Here is a 6,019-nt window from a genome sequence, read left to right on the forward strand (position 1 = left end):
TCATCCCTTTCCCTCCTTTGTCTTATTTCTCTTATCTTCCTCTTCCTCTCTATTAATAAATACTTGAGTCATTGAGAACTATGCGACAGGCATTTCCTTAGCAGGAGATAGATCCTAGAACAAAAGCTTACACACATCAAAGATGAAATAGTGCGGCCTGCAGCCGGCCGTCAACGTGCCACCTCTGTCTTGTCTGTATTTGCCCATCGTTTGTTATTGCCTCCATATTTTAATGTAAATATATTCACTTACCTCACTTCAATTAATTTTTGTATGGATTTATATTAATGCTGAAAGACTAAAACCATTAAAGGGTTACATTGAAATATTTCACTCTATTCCCAATGGTAGGACTGACTGAGAATTGAATTTTATTTAAGACCAATTGTACTTTTCTTAGGAAGACCACTGTATTCAATAAAAATTTGCCTCTTCCTTTCCTTGGCCAGGTTTTGTTATGTGGACAGTATAAAATGAGCTTTCTTTTCATAACTTGCATTTCTTTAGATATTTGGAGACAGTTTCTTTCTTTTTTAAAAAGATTTATTTATTTTTTGTGTGTACAGTGTTCAGCTGTTCAGCCTCCTTGTATGCCTACAGGCCAGAAGAGGGCACCAAATCTCATTACAGATAGTTGTGAGCCACCATGTGGTTGCTGGGAATTGAACTCAGGACCCCTGGAAGATCAGCCAGTGCTCTTAACCTCTGAGCCATTTCTCCAGCCCGAGACAGTTTCTTTTGCGTCTTCTTTATCCGGATCAGCACTTTGGTTTCTCTTGATCCACGTGATGGGAGCCTGGCACATGCTGGGGTGCTTAGATGCTCATCTTAACCTTCTTCATCATGGCCCTGTCCTCCCATTGAACTTGGCTTTTGAATCCTTGCTTATAACCGTGTCTTTCCCCCTCTCCCCATTTTCTTCCCTCTTCTCCTCTTCTTTTGTCATCTTATATTTTTTATTTTGAAATATTAAGACATTCTAAAAAGTACATAATGTGAATAGACAGCTTGATAAAAAACAATTAGGAGAGAACGTTCTGGCCAAGCGCCTCGCAGCCCTCCTGTAATCCAGAGACAGAGGCAGGAGGACCTGGAGTTCAAGGCTGGCCTAGACTATATAATGAGAACCTGCTTCCTTCCTTCCCCCCAAAGCAAATATTCTACCCATCATGTCCAACCTGCAGCCCAGAGTAACCATGAAATTGGACTAACAAGTTTCTAAGATTATTTAAGCCACCATGTGATTTTTTTTTTGACATGGCCTGCCCCCAATTTGATTGCATGCTTTTCAAGAATGAATATTCTAGATGGCGATGCCATATCACAACGTCAAAAGTTTGGGTGCATCTTCCAGGCCAAGCACTAGAATACGCCTACTCCACCTTGGATTTTTGATGCCCCCCCCTTTCTGTTTCCTGTGGCAGCACCTGTGTACGTCCTGAAATATACTTTTGGTTCTCCTGTCCTTGCACTTTGCTTAAATGAAATTGTACTTTCTGCTTCCTTGTTTTTTCCTACTGTTTAATAAGCCTTGTGCTGTTCCTTGTGGCACAGTGGGTAACGCATTGGACTCCTAGTGACAAAAAAAAAAAAATTGGAGAGGGAATTGGCAGTGCTCAGCACACAGTGTCACTTCGTGTGACTTATTTATTATGTGTACAGTGCTCTGCCTGAGTGTATGCTTGCACACCAGAAGAGGGCACCAGATCTCATTACAGATGGTTGTGAGCTACCATGTGGTTGCTGGGAATTGAACTCAGGACCTCTGGAAGTGCTCTTAACCTCTGAACCATCTCTCCAACCCATATGTTCTGTTTTATGCTGATATGTAATGACGATAAGTCATTAGGCCCACTCTCTAAAGTGTTTCGGTATATCTAAAGACCATGGGTGGAAGCTGTGATTATGAAACGATGTTCAAGTGTTTTAAAAAGTAGGAAAATAAAGTCTCCAGGTTCACAAACGTTAATTCTCAAGCTCACATACAGTGTTGTTCCAGATAAATACTATGGAATTCCACTAGAAGGGATTTTACCTTTGCCTCTTCGAGCCCACTAGAACTCACAGCTTTCATTGGTGTTCAACAGGCTTTTGGCTAGGTCACCACCTACTCCACCTTCAGGAGCAACTCCGTGAAGAGGCTGTCTGCCGAGATTCCTGTGGTCAGCAGGCCCATCACCACCAGAGGGCAGCTAAGCCCAGCCGGGGACCAGGAAGCCTGTTCCTCTGCTTTGGCATTGGTAGGTTCACTCTCCCTCAGACATACCTGCATCTTCAGTGTTGAAGATGGCACCAGCAGCAGACACCTAAGGCTCAGTGAGCCCAGGTTTAGGATTTCAGTGAGTTTGCACACTAAGATAAGTTGCTGTTCCTTATGAGAAAAGTCCAAGTATAGGGGCTCCCACAGACCACGCTGTTTCTGCCCTTTCTATAGTGTAGTGGTTGTCATGTTCATACATGTTTTATGCTTTAAATATGCTCAGAGAATATATATATGCATATCTATGTGTGTGTGCACATATATGCATATACTTGTATATGTATGTATTTCTGCACTGTATGAATATGCTTTTGCTTTGAAGACTCTAGAACAGTGGTTCTCAACCTTTTTAATGCTCAGATCCTTTAATACAGCTCCTCATGCTGTGGTGACCCCCAATTGTAAAGTTATTTTGTTGGTACTCATAACTACTGCTGTCGCTTTGCTACTATTATGAATCATAACGTAAATATCTGATGTGCAGCACCAAAGGGGTCACAACTCACATGCTGAGAAACGCTGCTCAAGAATATTGATGACTTTGGTAAGGTTCCTGTACATGAAAGTCTGAAAAATATATATATTATGATTTCCGTTCTTCAGAAACAAAGTTATCCACGAGTCATCTAATGGCTTAGTTCCTGCTCTACTCTTTAAAGGTCCTGTGCAACGTGACTTAGCATCTTTCCTGTTTTCCCTCCCTCCCTCCCTCCCCCTCTCTCTTTCTTCTGATACCCCCAGCCCCTTTCTTTTGAGACAGGTCTTACTATATAGTCCTGGCTGGCATGGAACTCACTATGTAGGTCAGGCAGTCCTCAAACTTTGCACAATTCTCCTGCTTCAGCCTTCCAAGGGCAGAGATGGCAGATATGAACCACTGTGCCCAGCTCAGCATGCTTGTTAAGATGGATGCTGACAGTGGTACCAGCTTCTTTCTGAGATATTGTGATTCTAAAGACTGCAAAGGGACCCAAATCTTCATAAGCCGAGGGTTTCCCACATCAGGACAAGCAGCAACACCAGAATTTACCTGACGGTGGCAGGGGGAGACTCAGGAGCATGGGAAATCTTTTGTATTCCTTCTAATTGAGGAAGTTTGGAGGGTCATTGTTTTAGGAAAATTATTGCTAAAATTAGGGGCTTCCTGGCTCCTTCTGAGCTTGAAATGAACTCACCATTTGTTTCTTAATAAAGCAGTGTGTGAAAAATTGGAAACCCCACGCAACAGATTGCTAATCAAAAGGAGTTTGCAAGAGCCCATTCCACTATCTCCTTCAGCTGATGTATATCCACTATAAATATAAAACTAAATATGCATCATATATGCATATACATATACATTTATATATACAAATATATTATGTAATATATAATACAATATATACATATATAATGGATATTTAGTTTTTGATATACATGGTAGATATCTAGTATTTGTGGGTGGTTTGACAGGTATTTCACAGAAGCAAAAAGTCTGGTAAAGGACTTTCTTTTTTTTTATTTTTTTATTTATTATGTATACAATACTCTGTCTGCATGTGCGCCTGCGGGCCAGAAGAGGGCACCAGACCTCATTACAGATGGTTGTGAGCCACCATGTGGTTGCTGGGAATTGAACTCAGGACCTTTGGAAGAGCAGGCAATGCTCTTAACCTCTGAGCCATCTCTCCAGCCCCCTAAAGGACTTTCTTAATCTTGATAAGGGAATATGTTCTAGTTTCATTAACGTTGCTTGAAACACTCTTATAGAAAACAGCTCAAGGGAGGAGTAGTTTATTTGGCTTACAACTCCATCATTTTGGATAAATCAAGGCAGAGACTTGAGGCATCTCCTCACACCACATCCAAGGGCAGAGAAGGAATAAATGCAAGCATGCATGCCTACTTGCTTGTTTTCTTGGGCTTGGTTCAATTTTTCTACCCGTATACAGTTCAGAATCCCCGCCTAGGGAATGGTGCCACCCATAGTGGGCTGGGAATCCCCTCACCAATGAACTTAATTAAGGCGGTCTTCTACAGGCACATCATGTGCCACCCACAGACCATCCCTCATCGAAACGCTCTTCCCAGGTGACTCTAGACTGTGACAAGTTGACAGCTGAAGCTGACCACCACAGGAAACATGAAAAATATTGATGTAAATAAAATTGACTTCTGTTTCTTAGACAGCATTTCACTGTTGCTATTGCCAACTGCCTTTACACATCTTTCTGTAACAGGAAGGAATAGTGGCAAAGTGGTACCCTAAGGGTCACGTGGTGAAGGCCAGTGACTGGTAACACAAGCATTCTACAGTGATGTCTGAGCAGGGTGCTATAGTGATGTCATAGCTTGGGAAAATGCTCCTTGCAGCATCCTTCAAGCTACTGAACTAATTCTACCTATTCTTTTTTTTTCTTTCCCGTTTCAAAACCTTTAATTAAGAAAAATCCCTCACAGGTGTATATACAATTCTTTGTGTTTCAATTAATTCCAGAGGTAGTCTTTTTGGCTAGCAAGAATAGCATCACAACAGCCAAGAAGAACTAATAACAATTTCTTACCTGCAGGAGACAAGAACTTGGTAGTCGTTTCCAAAACAATGCTTTTTCCAAGCAAGGGAAGCTTGGGGGTTTTATTTAGGGAGTCTGGACACATTCATAGAGAACTCTGATATTTCTAAGCATATTCAGTTAACAAGTCCACTTCTGAAAATGGTACAATGTAAGAGCAAAGACATGTATGGGCATTCTTATCTAAATTCATATAGTAACATATATAAATTACGAAAACGGTGTAAAGAAATGCCTCTGGTATACTAATCTTGTACCACAAGATCTTAGCTGATAATCAAGTAAATAACCCAGAAAATAAATTGTTTTGGAGCCTATGTTGTCTGTCAATCATGATATTTGAACTGAAAGGTAGATTTATTGATGCTACAGTTCTCACAAAGACAAAGGACAAAGAACACAAATATAGAAAACATCAAGTCAATTATCAGCATGGTGGCTGCTGCTCCTAGTTGGTTGTCTATGCTTTTTACCTGTATAAACTCTACACCCAAAGAAGAATACTTTCCCTAGGTGCTTTTTGTAGAAAGCCACAGCAGACATAGGCTTCCTTCTCTACTACTACTAGCCTAAGACTAGGTACAATGAGCTGGCCCATTGTACAGTCAAATTCTAGAATCTAAATCAAAAGCACACTATATTTTCCTTCTTATGTTTTTTTTAAAGTTTTTCATGCCCAGGTATGTCACTCCTCCATGCTCCCTGCCTACTAATTGCATGAGAGACAATAAGGTATATGCTATTTAATTACTTCAAGAGGAAAGCCTTATCTCATTTTTATTTGTTTAATCAAAGTCAATTGGCTACCTGAGGCAAAAGTAAACATAGGTTCTGACTATTACAAACAATGCTGCTATGAACATAGTAGAGCATATACTTTTGTTGTATGATAGGGTCTCTCTTGGGTATATTCCCAAGAGTGGTATTGCTGGGTCCAGGGGTAGGTTGATCCCGAATTTCCTGAGAAACCTCCACACTGCTTTCCAAAGTGGTTGCACAAGTTTGCATTCCCACCAGCAATGGATGAGTGTATCCCTTTCTCCACAACCTCTCCAGCAAAGGCTATCATTGGTGTTTTTTATTTTCGCCATTCTGACAGGCATAAGATGGTATCTTAAAGTTGTCTTGATTTGCATTTCCCTGATCGCTAAGGAAGTTGAGCATGACCTTAGGTGTCTTTTGGCCAGTTGAACTTCTTCTGTTGAGA

The sequence above is a fragment of the Alexandromys fortis genome, unplaced genomic scaffold (assembly GCF_014885135.2).
Source record: "Alexandromys fortis isolate MF-2015 unplaced genomic scaffold, M_Fortis_MF-2015_v1.1 scaffold_73, whole genome shotgun sequence".
Classification (NCBI taxonomy): domain Eukaryota; kingdom Metazoa; phylum Chordata; class Mammalia; order Rodentia; family Cricetidae; genus Alexandromys; species Alexandromys fortis.